Raw genomic sequence first — 16,159 nt, forward strand, 5'->3', positions numbered from 1 at the left:
TCTATGAAGGCCTGTTGCCGCTTGTGAATGTCTTCCATGGTGAAGCTTCAAGGAACTCAGTTCTTTTCCAGATGTTGAGCAGATAGAGGACAGGGATTATTGCAATGTGACTTTGAGAAAGTTTTTTATCTGCTCATGACAGAGCTTGGAGCAGATTGCTTGTTTGGGGAGACAGTCATGGTCCGGTCCGTGAAGTCCGCATTCCGGTTCATGGTCCGGTCCATCAACCCTTGCTCCAGGTTTTCCTGTCTACCCTGTTTTTGTTCCTGTTGAGCACTAATTGAGGCAGCTGATTCTCGTTGGGGCTGGCTGCATAAATACCTCCAGAGACCAGGGTATGGCTGCTGGATTGTTCTTGTCCTTACTCCTTGTATCCCTTTCCCTGCCTTCTGTTTCCTCGCCTGAAGCCCTGCCTTGTCTTGCCGGTAACTCTCGCCTTGCCTCGCCTGTAGTCTTGTCTTGGAGCCACCCTGTACCTAGCTCCCTTCCTGTCCCTTGCCTCCACCGGGTAAGTCAGGCCGTCTTGCCATTACCCTGTGGTTGGTTCTGTCCCTTCCTGTCCCTTGCCTCTGCTGGGTATGTCAGGCCGTCTTGCCGTTACCCTGTGGTTGGTTCTGTCCCTTCCTGTCCCTTGCCTCCATCGGGTGGAGATCCGCGCCCTGCCCAGGTGTACCATGCCCTGTCCAGGAGGAGCTTCAAGACCCCAAGCCTCAAGTCTCTGGTCTCCAGCCTCACCTCAAGTCTCTGGTCTCCAGCCTCAGCTCAAGTCTCTGGTCTCCAGCCTCGCCTCAAGTCTGAAGACTCCAGCCTTGTCCTGCCTGCCAGCCAAGTCATGTCCTTGCCTCGTTCTGGGGTCTGAGCCAGAGGCAAGACCCAGGTTCTGGGTCCTTGTCCAGTCTCTGGCTCGGAGTCCAAGCCCGGGCTCCTAGCTCTCTTGTCCAGTCCTGTTCCGGGTTCCCGGTTTTCGTGCCCATGTCCTAGCCCTCACCCTGTATCCTAGTCCTGTCCCTAGTACTTCAGTGTCTGTGTCTTGCACTTGGGTCCGTTCCCAGCCACTCCTTATGACAGAGACTGCTGTTGGGTATGTGACTCAGTCTTTCCTGCCAATAAACTTGGAGAATGTTGCAAAGACAGTGCTTTGTCGTGTCTGCCGTACTTTGTCAAACTATTCCAAGCAATGGCAGGAATCACCGCTACTTGGTTGAGCAGGAACCTGGTACTGGGTTCAAGGTCTGAGTCTTTGAAAACCCTTTTCCTGAATTGACAGAACACAATATGAACTTCATTGTTGGTTTTTGACTTTGTGGTTAATTCCTGAAATGAGGAATTAAGATATACTCTACAGTATGACCTTCAGAAACACTGAGGATTATACTATGTACCATAATCCTTAGGGGACATAGTTTTGAGGTAAGACAAGTTGATTGAGAACCTTTGTCTTTGATCTGATTAGTACAAGACTTTTTATATGTATATTTAGAGTTTAGTCATCAGGCACAGCCACAGTATGTCTGTAGATGGTAATTTGATGACTGAGATATGGATGATATTTTGGAGTAGAGACAATAACGCCTAGACAGTTTCCTGCTTGCTCTGTCAATTAACTTAATTTGAGCAGGGAGCTTGCTGGAGGTGAGCTGGAACAAGCAATGTTGAATAAAAGGTTAGTACAATATGAAAGCCTATTGGTGGATGGATGCATGGTTTTCACCTGAAACATAACCATTTCTTTGCCTCCAGAAATGCTGCCAGTCCCACTGTTTACTTTTCTTTAACTCCAATCTTTATTTATAAATTCAAATCAAATTTATTTTTCTTCTTAAACTCATGCAAGTTTCCTTTTTGCTCCAGATTCAAGCATCTGTGGTCCCTTGTGTTGCTTATGATGGATAATTAATTAGGATCACAGGTTCCATGGCACAATGTAGCTGGCACTGATTGGTGATGAATTTCAGCTAGGTTTGTCACACTGTTTCTCTTTGCTCAACTGCTGACTGGCCTGATGAGCATTTCCTGACTTTTGGTTTACGTTCTCCACATTCTGTCTCAGCTAACACAATCAAAGGCGCTTGTGACATTGATAAAGCCCTTGAACCTTGGCTGACAATGTCCTCCAGATTTTTCTTGGATTTGTGGTACAATCATGTCCGTTATACCTCTTGATGGGTGGAATCTATGATTTTGGCTCAGAGAGGAGCTACTGGGGGGGAAAGGAGTATAATCGCAATGATAGCAGTTATCTTTGAGGTCCACTGGAATGCAAATCTCTTCCAAGACAAGGAAGGTGAATTTATACCAGATATATTTTTATGTTATACAGGTCAACCTTCACTAATCTGGCACCATTGGGACCTGAGGAGTGTCGGATTAGTGAAAATGCCGGATTACAGAAGGATCACAGTAAGCATAATCAGTGCCGGATTATTGCAGGAACCAGATTACAGGTAGTCAGATTAGTGAAGGTCAACCTGTATTATGTTTTACTACTCAGCAATGATTTCATCTGCTCATTTGTTTTTCAATTGTTGGATGGTTTTTCAGTCTCCGGGCTAGAAATAATTATGATTAAAATGTGAAAACCATTAAATCGAGGAGGGAGGAGAAGATGGCGGTGCAACGCAGCGCGTGCAGATGTTCCGAATGAATATCGTATGTGTTAATTAGAATGCTGTGCACAATCCTGATTTGATGGAGACAGCTGTGAGAAGCACAGATGAATATCTGGAGAAACTTCTGAAATGCCTGCTTCGCTGCCGCTGCTACTGTGCGATCGAGAATCTCCGGAGGGGAAGGCCCCAAATCCTTGGCTTTGCCTATTGACCGTTGCCAGGACCAGGGTCAAAGCACTCGGCAGAGATGGTGCTCGGTGCTCAGTGTCGGAGAGCTGGTTGGAGGCTGAGAGTTTTCAGACAGACTTGGAGTCGGACTGTGGTCGGGTGCTTCCAGGGTGCTGCATCGGCAAGTTTGCGGCGCTGGAGGTTCACCGTCTGCGTGAGATGATGGGACTTTCGAGAGACCTTGAGACTTTTTACCGTGCCCTTGGTCTGTTCTTTATCAAATTACGGTATTGCTTTGCACTGTTGTAACTATATGTTACAATTATGTGGTTTTTGTCAGTTTTTCAGTCGGTTTGTCTTGTGTTTCTGTGATATCATTCTGGAGAAACATTGTATCATTTCTTAATGCATGCATTACTAAATGACAATAAAAGAGGACTGCGTGCCCTCATAATCTAATCTAATCTAATAATCAGAAAGCCTGAAACAGAACCAGTGCAATAAATTACTAGGAACAAACTGAAGTATGATGCATGAAGCAGCAGATGGGACTAAAGGGGAATAGCTGTGATATGGGATAGAGTCATGGACACTCCCATTAAAGTCGGAGTGTTGAGCAATTCAAAATTCCTCTGGCGACTCACATGATGGAAATGGAGATGTCCTGTCTGAAATATCTAAAACTGGTGGTCACAGTCTCAAAATAAATAGTTGGGCATACAGGGTAAAGAGATGTCTTCACAAAGAGGGCAATGAAATTTTGGAATTCTCTATCCAAGAGGTCCGCGGAGGCTGAATCATGAGTGTATTCATGACATAGATATTAGGAGCATTATGGGATCTGGATTTAGTGCAGGAAAGCCGGCCATTTGCACAGCAGGCTCAGATGGCCTACTCCTGATTCTATGCCCCATGTTTTCAAGACTTTATCCCAAATTTGCCAAATATGGCATTGACCAAGCCTGTGTTTGAAGTAGCATTTCATCCAAATAGCTTTCAGCATTCCCTTGTTGTCATGTAGCACCCTCATAAGTCCTCTTCCACTATCTCCCACAGAGGTTTTGTCTTTTCTGGCTCTAGCAATGATGTCTTCTTACTTAGGGGATCCAATTATCTCCTGTTGGAATTGTGGCCAGGGAATATTCAAAGCTGGAATAGAATTCCCCTTTGGTCCTATATGCTGCATCATGTATCATACTTCAGTTTGTTTCCAGTACTTTATTGTAATGATTCTGTTTCAGGCTTTCTGATTTAAAGATTTTCACATTTTAATCATAATTATTTCAGTTTATTCTTTGTAACTAGCATTATTTTTGACTTAACAGACCATTATTTTTTGCTTCTCAATTTTACTTTGCTTTAATGTCAAACTATCCATGTTGTTATTTCTTTAATGATCTTTACAACGCTTTTCCATTACAACAATATTAACACAGAGACACATTGGAAACAAAGCTACATTTTACAGATTACTGGATAAACCTCTGAAACACTACTCACCTTCTAACCTGCCACCACCCTCTCCTCACCTAGCAACCTCATTCCCAATCTTCCAGTCCTCCATTCTCCAGCTGCCAAATCTCACTTTAGCCCATTGCTGCCGTCTGATCTCCACCATCTCTGGTCACCTTGTCCCCAGTCACCAATCATCCTCACTCTGTGCCCGATCACAGCATAACCTGAGGCTTGTTACCAGGCAAAAGCTCAGATGCCATCCATTACCTCACTCAAGCACCACAATCGTGAGTAAGAGGCTGGATGGGCACAAAGTTCTTTTCCCTGTCTCCCATTATGTTTTATTTCTTTCTTTCTTTTTAAATCTTTTTATTGAATAAGTATACAAAAGGGTAAGCCATATAGGCACTAATACACTGTTAGAATATAATAAAATTACAGGAAATATTAATACAGAAAAAAAGTGATACAAACAATTGTAATTTAAACATAACATACTAAGGTAACATAATAGTATACTAATTTATATATATATATATCAATAGAGAAAAGGGGAAAAAAAAACCCCAAAAAACCCACCGTGCAACTAAACTAAAAGCAAAGCAAAGCAATGGGCTAACTTGGAACCAAATAGAGTTAAAGAACTTAAAATCACGTCCTCAAACCCGACCTCCATTAAAAACAGTAAAAAAAAAACAAGAAGGGTATATAAATATGGAGCAAAAAAGAGAAGAAAAAAAAATTACATTAAATGAAAATATTGAATAAAAGATCTCCAGGTCTGTTCAAATTTAAGTGAGGAATCATAAAGATTGCTTCTAATTTTCTCCAAATTCAAGCATAGTATCGTCTGAGAAAACCAAAAAAAGGTGGTTGGAGCGTTAAGCTCTTTCCAATGTTGTAAGATACATCTTTTCACCATTAAAGTAAGAAATGCAATCATTCTACGGGCTGAAGGAGAAAGATTACTGGAAATTTTAGGTAGTCCAAAGATAGCAGTAATAGGGTGAGGAGAGATATCTATATTCAATACCTTTGAGATAATATTAAAAATGTCTCTCCAAAAAGTTTCCAGAGTAGGACAAGACCAAAACATATGAGTTAAAGAGGCTATCTGCCCCGGACATCTATCACAAAAAGGATTAATATGAGAATAAAAGCGAGCTAATTTATCTTGGACATATGTGCTCTATGAACAACTTTAAATTGAATTAGGGAATGTTTATTAGAGAGTTAGTACGGACCGAGGCCACGGGAGAATGATATAACAGTTTGATCCAGGATATAAATTTCGAGCTAAAATTAAACATTTCAAGCACCTTAAATAAGTAAGGCCATTCTACTCTATCAAAAGCTTTCTCTGCATCTAAAGAGATAACACACTCAGGAACATTTTGTGAGGGGGTATAAACAATATTTAACAGTGTACGAATGTTATAAAAAGAGTAACGACCTTTAATAAAACCCGTTTGGTCTTCCGAAATAATAAAAGGAAGTACTTTTTCTAATCTGTTCGCTAATAACTTAGAAAAAATTTTAGAGTCAACATTTAATAAAGATATTGGTCTATAAGATGCACATTGAGCAGGATCTTTATCCTTTTTTAATATTAAAGAGATTGACGCTCGATTGAAAGATTCGGGAAGTTTACCAAGATTTAATGAAGCCTCGAAAACCCTACAGAACCAAGGGATTAATGAAGGTGCAAAACATTTATAAAATTCTACGGTAAACCCATCAGGGCCAGGAGCTTTCCCCAGGTTCATAGAGGAAATAACATTCTTAATCTCATCAGTAGTAATGGGAGTATCTAGCATAGAAGACATATCCTGTGAAATCTCAGGGAAGTCTAGGTTATCTAAAAAATCATTCATATATTTAGAGTCTCGTGGAGACTCTGATTGATATAAGGAAGAATAAAAATCAAAGAAAGTATGATTAATCCCCGCATGATCAAGTATCAGTCGATTATTTTGATTATAAACCTGATTAATTTGAGATTTAGCATAATTAGACTTCAATTGGTTAGCCAACAGTTTGCCAATTTTGTCACTGTGTACATAAAATTCACTTCTTGTTTTCTTTAATTGGTTTACAATCGAGGACGAAAGTAATAAACTGTGTTCCATTTGAAGTTCAGTTCTTTGTTTATATAACTCCTCAGAGGGAGCTGTAACATATTTCTTATCAATTTCCTTAATCTTGTCCACAATTACCAACTCCTCCTGCTTCAACTTCTTCCTCAAAGCAGCAGAATACGAGATAATCTGACCATGAATATAAACTTTAAAAGTATCCCAAAGAATGTTCACAGAAATATCCTCTGTATGGTTGATTGTAAAAAAAAAGATCAATCTGTTCATTCATAAAGTTGACAAAGTCCGAGTCCTGAAGCAACAGTGAATTAAAATGCCATTGTCTATTATTTTGTGTATTGGCCAGAATTTTAATGGAAAGCTTAAGTGGAGCATGATCCGAAATGCTTATAGAGTCATAATCACATTTAATCACTGAAGAAATAAGACGAGAGTCAAAAAAGAAATAATCAATTCTTGAATAGGAATGGTGAACATGTGAAAAAAAAGAAAAATCTTTTTCCTGAGGATGCAGAAAACGCCAAATGTCCGTCGACACAGAATCAGAGAGGAATGAATTAATCAAAGTTGCAGATTTATTGGGTAAGGTCCGTAGAGGAGCCAAACGGTTCAAAGCTGGAGATAAACAGGTATTAAGATCTCCGCCCCAGATCAATGAAAACTCATTCAAATTCGGGAACTGATTGAATAATGATTTATAAAATTCCGGACAGTCCATATTGGGAGCATAAACATTGACCAAAACTATCTTTTTATTAAATAATAGACCACTAACCAGTAGAAATCTACCATTCGGATCAGAAATAATATCTTGTTGTATAAAAGTAACTGAGAAGTCTATAAAAATAGAGACACCTCGAATCTTAGCGTTAGAGTTCGAATGGAACTGTTGTTCCTTCCAGAATTTAAAAAAACGTAGACTGTCCCCCCTCCGCACATGGGTCTCTTGTAAAAATAAAATTTGTGCTTTAAGTCTCCGGAACACTTTAAAAACTTTTTTCCTTTTAATAGGATGGTTAAGACCATTAGTATCCCAGGAGACGAAATTAATAATAGACTCCATAAACCCTAAAGTCAACCCGCAACAAGGAGGATTGACAATAGGCTTGACCCACAAACCTGGAAAGGGAACAGAACAAATAAGAGATACCGGGAAAGAGAACGCAACCAATACTTCAATAGTATACATAGCCCAAGAAGAAAAAAACTAAAACGTGAAGCCCCTCCCACCACCCACCACCCCATGACTGCAAGGCTAAATCTAACACAGACCAGCCAGAAAGAAGCAAGCACTAAAACTACCCCCATGACTTCCGATAGACGCTCCCTAAAAAAAGTGTAAATATAAAAAAGATAGAAAGAAAGTTTAGCAACCATATTAATTAATCAAAAATAAACTTTTCTGCCCATATAAGGCAAAAAAAAATTAAGGCCGACAGATTCACAACCTCCGATCAAACGGAGATAGTATGTTTTATTTCTTGAAGACAGACCCAAAATGCTAAATTTAGTATCCAAAATCAATACACTGCACCAACCACCTTGTTTTCTTTACAGTACAGTAGTTGCTTCAAAGCAAGAAATATTAAAGAAAAAGACATAAAACTGTAATTGTATCTTATCTGTGAATAATTATCTAATGTGTTACCCATCCTTTCCTGTTTTGACACACTAATGAACAGATTTATAGAGTGCTACAGCCACACACTCAAAATGCCGGGGGAATTCAGCAGGCCAGGCAGCATCATTGGAAACCAGTAAACAGTCAACGTTTTGGGCTGAGACCCTTCGTCAGACTGAAAAGAAAGAGGGGGTTGATGCCTTAGAATATTTTAAAGATCAATGCTCAGAATTCTAGATCAATGACCAGAACTCCAGCTACCATCAAAGTAATTTAACCACTATGCTGTTGTATCCTCAATCTAATCAAAAATTACATTCAACTGCAGAAGTAGAATTTGAGTTTGAGTGACCTGATCTGTAGCCCACTCCTTTTTATTAATCTCTATTGACATAACCACTTTCCCACCACACTTCATTGTCATGCACATAATGACCCAAACTAAATACTGTGTGGTTTACTTTGTGCAAGGAAGTTATGTACAGCAGTAACCAGTAAGCAAAAGAGAAGTCAAATAAGAAAGCATGAATTCTTGGACTTTTAATGAGGTCACTGCTGTTTCTATGTCAATGGTTTTACATGTTCAAGTCGCTTCAGACTTCCTGTTGATGACCACTGCCTGCTTAAGATCAAATTGGTTCTCATGTTATTTTAATAAGACATCAAATATTTTGCCTAACTTGGCCATCTTTAAAAATAGCAGTTTAGTTGATTTTCCACTTGAAGCTGGGAACAAAGTTCAGAATCAGAGTCAGAATCAGGTTTAATATCAACCAGCGCGTCATAAAATTTGTTAACTGAGTGGCAGCAGTGCAATGTAATACATGATGATAGAGAAAAAAATCAATTGCAGTAAGTTTATAAATGTATGTTAAAAATAGGTTAAAAATTGTGCAAAAACAGAAGTAATTTTAAAAAGTGAGGTAGTGTTTATGGATTCAATGTTCATTTAGAATTCAGATGGCAGAGAGGAAGAAGCTGAATTAATGAAAATAGCCCTGGATTTCTGGTCCTGCCAAGACTTCAACTTTGGACATTAATTTGACTCTGCGACTTCTGAGAATTTCTCACTGGAAAACCGAGAAGGAAAATTTTTAAAAAGTGTTAAGTTATCTGATGAATCAACTATTTGGCTTGATTATTAATAAGACTGTGCTGCTGAAGAAGAATTGAAAAGCTGGGACTACACATCTGTCATGGGTTCAAATCCCACTACTGGCTCTGGGAAATAAAATTATTGGGTAGATTAACAGTACAGTAACATAACTGTTAAAGTACTGAACTAGCAGCCAATGCTCTAGCCATTAGTTCTGAAATATGAGCTGGAGGAATTGAAATTCAGGTGATTAAAGACAACTTGAATGAAAGATAGTTTCATATACATACAATACCATGCAAAAGTCTTAGGCATATATGTGTATATATATAAGAGAGAGAGAGAGAGAGAGAGAGCGCTAGGGTGCCTATGACTCTGCATAGTACTGTAGTGATTTTATGTATTGCAGTGTACTGCTGCAAAAAAAAAAATTCATGACATATGAAACAAGAAGTAGTCTCCAATTGGTCTTCAAATGAGAAACAGTCTGTCCCGGCGTATTTCAAATCATAGACAGGGACTTCAACCAGGCTTGTTTTAAGAAAACTCTGCCTAGTTGCCATCAGTATAGAACCTGAGGTTCCAACACACTGGACCACTGTAAACTAAGATCAGGAATGCCTACATTCCATGCCCAGACTGCATTTTGGTAAATTGGATCACTTGCCTGTCCTTCTCATACCTGCATACAGGCAGAGGCTAAAGAGAAAAGTTCCAGAGATCAGGACAACAAAGAGGTAGTTGCAGGAAGCTGGGCATCAGCTCAGCAACTGCTTTGGATCAGTGGACTGAGCTGTGTTCAAGGACTCGCCTGTGGATCTGAATGAAAACACTTTGGTTGTCACGGACTTTATTAAAGCAGTTATAGATGAGTGTATCCCCACAAAATCATTCAGGGTCTTCCCCAACCAGAAGCCTTGGATGAATAATGACATCTGCAATCTGCTGAGAGCCAGATCAGAGGCATTTAAGTCTGATGACCATGACCAAGAGATCCAGGTACAATCTTCAGAAAGTCATCTTACAGGTGAAGTGGCAATTCTGGACTAAACTTGCATTAACAAAGGATGCTAGACAATTGTGGCAGGACTTGAATACTATCATCCCTTATAACATTAAATCAAGTTTAAATCAATACTTCCAAATAAGTCAATAAGTCAGGCAGTGTCCCTGGAACATGAAACAGGGATAACAATTCAAATCCAAGATGGCACATGAATTGGTTGGCGTTATCAGCAGTTTTTTTTTTGTTTTTAGCTCATGACTATCAGTAGGTTTAATATCCTTAAGAGAAAGAACTCCATATTCTTATCCACTTTGGCCTACATGAACTCCCTCCCACGGGTCTTGTCGAGGGCAGCCAGGTCCTGTGAATGAAAGTATTGACAAGATGATTGTTTGACATTACTGAACTGTTCAAATACAAGTCTAATTTTATTATGGCAGGATCCATAGTAATGAGTTGATAAAAAGGATCTTTTGTGGATCATGTTGATGAAGGATATAAATTAACCCATGTGTAACAGATGTGTCTAATCTGTTCATCTTTGACAAATGGGCAATGAGATTTCATGACTGATAGACATCTGTTAGTCTCGTGAATCCATGGATTTGTGCCTTGGAAGGTTTGTATGGAAGACCGGCTGTTACCCATGCTGCAAGTCTCTCCTCTCCACGCCACCGATGTTGTCCAAGGGAAGGGCATTAGGACCGATACAGCTTGGCACCAGTGTCGTCACAGCGCAATGTGTGGTTAAGTGCCTTGCTCAAGGACACACACGCTGCCTCAGCCAAGGTCCGAACTAGCGACCTTCAGATCACTAGACGAATGCCTTAACCACTTAGCCATGCGCCATCACAAACCCCAGATATGGGACGTATCAGATATTAAACTGATAAGAACAGATACTAGCAACACACCTAAAAGTTGCTGGTGAACGCAGCAGGCCAGGCAGCATCTCTAGGAAGAGGTGCAGTCGACATTTCAGGCCGAGACCCTTCGTCAGGAAGCTGCGTTCACCAGCAACTTTTATGTGTGTTGCTTGAATTTCCAGCATCTCCAGAATTCCTGTTGTTTGCGTTTTTAAAAGAACAGATACTACACTTGATTTTAGCAAAAAGGCCGAGAAGCGACTATCCCCATCTGTATTGAAGGTGCAGTCCAGTATGTGAATGTGAAAGACTAAGCTTAGAACGAGGGGTCACAGTTTGAGGATAAAGGGGAAGCCTTTTAAGACCGAGATTAGGAAAAACTTCTTCACACAGAGAGTGGTGAATCTGTGGAATTCTCTGCCCCAGGAAACAGTTGAGGCCAGTTCATTGGCTATATTTAAGAGGGAGTTAGATATGGCCCTTGTGGTTAAAGGGATCAGGGGGTATGGGCGGGGGGGAAGGCTGGTACAGGGTTCTGAGTTGGATGATCAGCCATGATCATACTGAATGGCGGTGCAGGCTCGAAGGGCCGAATGGCCTACTCCTGCACCTATTTTCTATGTTTCCATGTCTATGTAGTCATCATCCACATCCAGCTGAGATGGACTGAAAGGTATTCCTGGTGGTGGTGATGGTACCTCAGCAATGAAAATCTTCAGACTACCTCTTGCCCTATTATAGACCTGTCTCTGATTGCATCTTCTATTTGTATTCAAGTCTTTGTTTTGCACAAATCTTTTCTTCATCCTCTCTATATTGTCTGTATAATTTACATTCTGTGTCTTGTCTATACCAACATGCCTGTGATGCTGTTGCAAGTATTTCATTGTACCTGTACCTCACCAGAGTTGTGCACATGACTATACTACAAAATTGACTTATTTTCCTCTCTGCTGGAAGGAATGGATCTTTCTTCATCAGCCTGACTAAACTTCTTATGATTTTATATAGCATGATTAAATATGCCACCCCAGCCTCTTCTGTTCTAGAAGATTAAAAAGGCTAACCTAACCATTCTTCCTTAATAACTAAACTTCAACAGCCCCGGCAACATCCTTATGCATCTCCTCCCCAGATTCTATCTGTACTGTGGTAACCAGGTCTGTAACACTAGCAGCAGTCTAGATCATAAAACCACGAAACATAGGAGCAGAATTAGGCCATTTGGCCAATCAAATCTGCTCCACCACTGCATCGTGACTGAAATAGTGTTTGGGAATTTAGGAATGGCTCATCATTCAGTTCCATATCAACCTTGCTCTTGTATGCCATGGGTAATAATTATTCCCTATAGACCCTTAACCACTTCTTGCCCTGGGTCTTCAGAAATATGCAGGCTGAAATCAAAAGTAGGACAGAAAGCAGGCTGCATGCAGAGCCTTCAACCTCTAGAAGTCTGTCACTATTTGGGAACCAAACATCTTCGGCACTCATCCATCACCCTTTATGCTCGTTACTCAGCACCATGGCATAATTGGTGCAATGTGTGTCATCGTCAAAATGCACAGCATCAAATCGCCAGGTTTTGCAGCACTTCCAGGATACGGAGGATAACAGAAGCAGATACCATCCTGACATGGAAATATTTGCTTTTTTCCTTAATCACCACAGATTCACAATTCGAGTTCTCCTCTGAAGCATGATGTGGAAGAACCTTCACCAAACGGGTAGAAGATTCAGGAAGGAGGCCTACCACATCCTGTCAGGGGTAAGCCACAGAGGACAATAAATGCTGCAGCTGCCACCAGTGCTTCCACTCCAGGAGTGAGTGAAAAGTAAGTAGCTGACTGCACTACTCAAGATAAATGTGAAATTGTCAAACTACGTGCATTGGCATGACTTCCACTTGAAGCTGTTCCTTTATAACTACATTACAAAAGGAAATTAGTAAATATGAGAGGTATATTGAGCTCACCAAATCCACTCAGCCGACCTCATACAACCTCAACACATTTTATTTCTGATGAAACAAAATGAAACAGGTGGAAATTCAAAGAGGAACCAACATATTATGGGTCAAATTCACAGAACTACCTTTCAATTGTACAAGGTAGTTAGGTACACTGTTGAGAGTGTGTATTTTTTTATTTGTTGTAAATAGGTCTGGACACTGATATGGTTTTCAGACAGATGGCCAAGAGCAGCCTGGCAGTGGGGAGTGTTGGACCTTATTAATGGTAACAGGTTGACAGCATTGACCATGCTGTTCATCCTGAAAGGCTGGTGACATTCTCAGCAAGCTCCTCTCAAAAGCTGTTCTGGGGTTTAATAGAGTATCAGAGCCATCTGACACTCAGCCCTTGTGCAGCCTGCAGCAACCTCAGAGAAAACTTGCCAGATTTTCTAAGGCTGGAGAAACTGTCCCATTAATAGGCTTTACTGTGATCAGTCTTGGCAACTCTTTTAAGTTTTCTCTGGGATTATTGTCAAATGTATGTGAGCCAGCAATTAGCCTAACACCATCCCTAAAACCAATATAAAAAGGGACTGCTGTGCTTTTCTAGATCCCTTTGATCTTAGTTCCCATTTTTTCAACATTTGGAATTCACTTCATCATTTGATTCAGTTATTCTAAGGTTGTGTTTGGCACATTTGCCAGCACTGGCATTCTTTCAACTTGCAAGTAAAATCTGTCATGATTTTCTAAGGATGAACAGTTAAGTACTACCACATGAACATTAGCCTGTTCTCGAATCTTCTAAAAATTACACATGCTCATTAACTGCACTACGAAATGGGCTTTACATCAGTAAAATTAAGTTGACAAAGGAAAAATGACTATGGTGGAGGCGTCTAGGACCAGATGGCACAGCCTCAGAACTGAGGGACATCAGTTCGAACAGTGGTGAGGAGGAATTTCTTTAGCTGGAGGGTGGTGAATCTGTGGAATTCATTGCCAGAGGCAGATGTGGAGGCCAGGTCATTGGGTGCATTTAAGACAAAGGTTGATAGGTTGGTTTTTGATTAGCCAGGACATGAATGGTTATGGCGAGAAGGCAGGAGAATGGGGTTGGGGAAGAAATGGATCGACCATGATGAAATGTTGGAGCAGACTTGATGGCCTCTTATGTCTTATGATCTTATAGACTCTATTATTCTACTTAGTTTAAACAGTATCAGAGAAGCAAATGTCCTTTATTAATATTTGTCTTCACTCCTCTTTCCTCTCCATTCTTCAAATGAGATATATCTTCCTTGCTCAAGAAAGTAACCCAGAATCCAGAGTGAAGCACAAGAGTTCAATCAGCTCTGTAACTGAACATGCAAACAGTGGCTACTTTATTAGGTTCACCTGTACACCTGCTCGTTAATGCAAATATCTAAAAAGCCAATCATTTGGCAACAGCTCAATGCATAAAAGCATGCAGACATGGTTAAGAAGTTCAGTTGTTGTTCAGATTAAATACCAGAATGGGGGAGAAATATGATCTAAGTAACTTTGACTGTGGAGTGAAGGTTAGAGCCAGATGGGGTGGTTTGATTATCTCAGAAACTCTGATCTCCTGGGATTTTCACACAAAACATCTCTGGAGCTTACAAAGAATGGTGCGATAAATGAAAAAAAAGTCCAGTGTGCAGCAGCTCTGTGGCAAAAGTGCCTTGTTAATGAGAGAATTCTGTGGAGACTGGCCAGAATAGCTCAAACTGACTAGAAGGTGACAGTAACTAAAATAACCATGAGTTACAACAGTGGTGTGCAGAGAGCGTCTTTGAGTACACAACACATCAAACGTTGAACTGGATGAGCTACAGCAGCAGAAGACCACATCAGGTTCCACTCCTGTACCTAATAAAGGGTAGTTACCTCAGTTGACTGGTTTCCCTAGCCATAAAATTTCAAGATAATTTCCCAAGTTTTCCACTATAACTTCAGTAGATTTATGAAGGCCAATATGCCAAAAGGTTCCTTTACCACCCTATCTACCTGTAATGCTACTTCCAATGAATTAGGGACCTGTATTCCCAGACCCCTTTGTTCTACCACACTCCTCAGTGCCCTGCTGTTCACTGTGTAAGACCTGTGCTGGTTGGTCCTACTGAACTGCAACACCTGGTTGCACTTGTCTGCATTAAATTCCATCTGCCATTTTTCAGCCCATTTTACCAGCTGATGCAAATCCCTCTGCAAGCTGCGGAAGCCTCCCTCACTGTCCACTACACGCCCAATCTTGGTGTCTTCCGCAGATTTGCTGATTCATGGCCTAGAAAGTGTCTGCTTTTTCTGATGTAACAATCCAAGGAGACACTTCAGAAACTCCTGGTAACAGTGGGATTAGGATTTTGACTCCTTCTGATCCAACTATATCTGTGGCTCACTTTATATAGCATCTTAATTTTAGAAAAGGCAGCTCCAGGTAAATCAAGAACTCATGGCACATTTGTTAAGGGAAGTGCCATTCGCCACCTATATTAATTCCGTGCCTACTAATTAGTATAGCTCTTGGACTGGCTGCCTCCAAATTAATTCCTTTTGCTGACATTCAAGATTGACTTCCCATTGTTTATAATTCAAAATTATTCCCTCTGTGGGATTTTGGAGCTTCAATTTCAGACTTTTCAGACTTAATTTCAGACTTTCTCACCTTGTCATGATCTTGTTACCACAACCCACCTTGCTAACCTTAGTGAAGTGCCACCAAATGAGAAAGCCATAGATGACTTGAATTTCTTAGCCTTGACTTAAAAATAAATCCTGCAGACCTACATAGAAAAATAAATTTTTCACCAATTTCCTTTCAGAATCCTGTACATGGCTTTAACGGTCAAATGCAAGATTCTGAACAATCCCATTTGTCGTGGGATGAGCTGGTAAATGGCTGATGGTGCAGAAACGATAAAGTGTATGTAGGAAAAGGGCAAAAAAAAAGTGTGGGCGATTATGCAAAACAAAATGAAGATTTTTTCCACAGTAGCCATCCTTGGGGATTTTGTTCCACAAACTGTTTTGCCTAAGAAAAATTTTGTGAACAGTCTCTAATATTCAATCAAGCAACTAACAACTATGACACAAGATATCTAATGAGATGCTGGGAATGAAGGGATAACATATGGTATACCAAAACAGATAGATATATAAGAGACTGCAAATTGGAGCAATAGATAAGTATCTAGAGGGACCCAGAGGATCAGGCAGCATCTGTGGAGGGAAATATGTCGTCAATGTTACAGACTGAGATAACCT

General features: G+C 40.4%; 1 pseudogene; it reads right to left on the minus strand.

Annotated features, from left to right (window-relative positions):
• Positions 1 to 11,050: 11,050 nt before the first annotated feature.
• Positions 11,051 to 11,179, minus strand: LOC134346031 (U2 spliceosomal RNA; annotated as a pseudogene).
• Positions 11,180 to 16,159: the final 4,980 nt, after the last annotated feature.

Source organism: Mobula hypostoma, chromosome 4, assembly GCF_963921235.1.
Source record: "Mobula hypostoma chromosome 4, sMobHyp1.1, whole genome shotgun sequence".
Lineage (NCBI taxonomy): Eukaryota > Metazoa > Chordata > Chondrichthyes > Myliobatiformes > Myliobatidae > Mobula > Mobula hypostoma.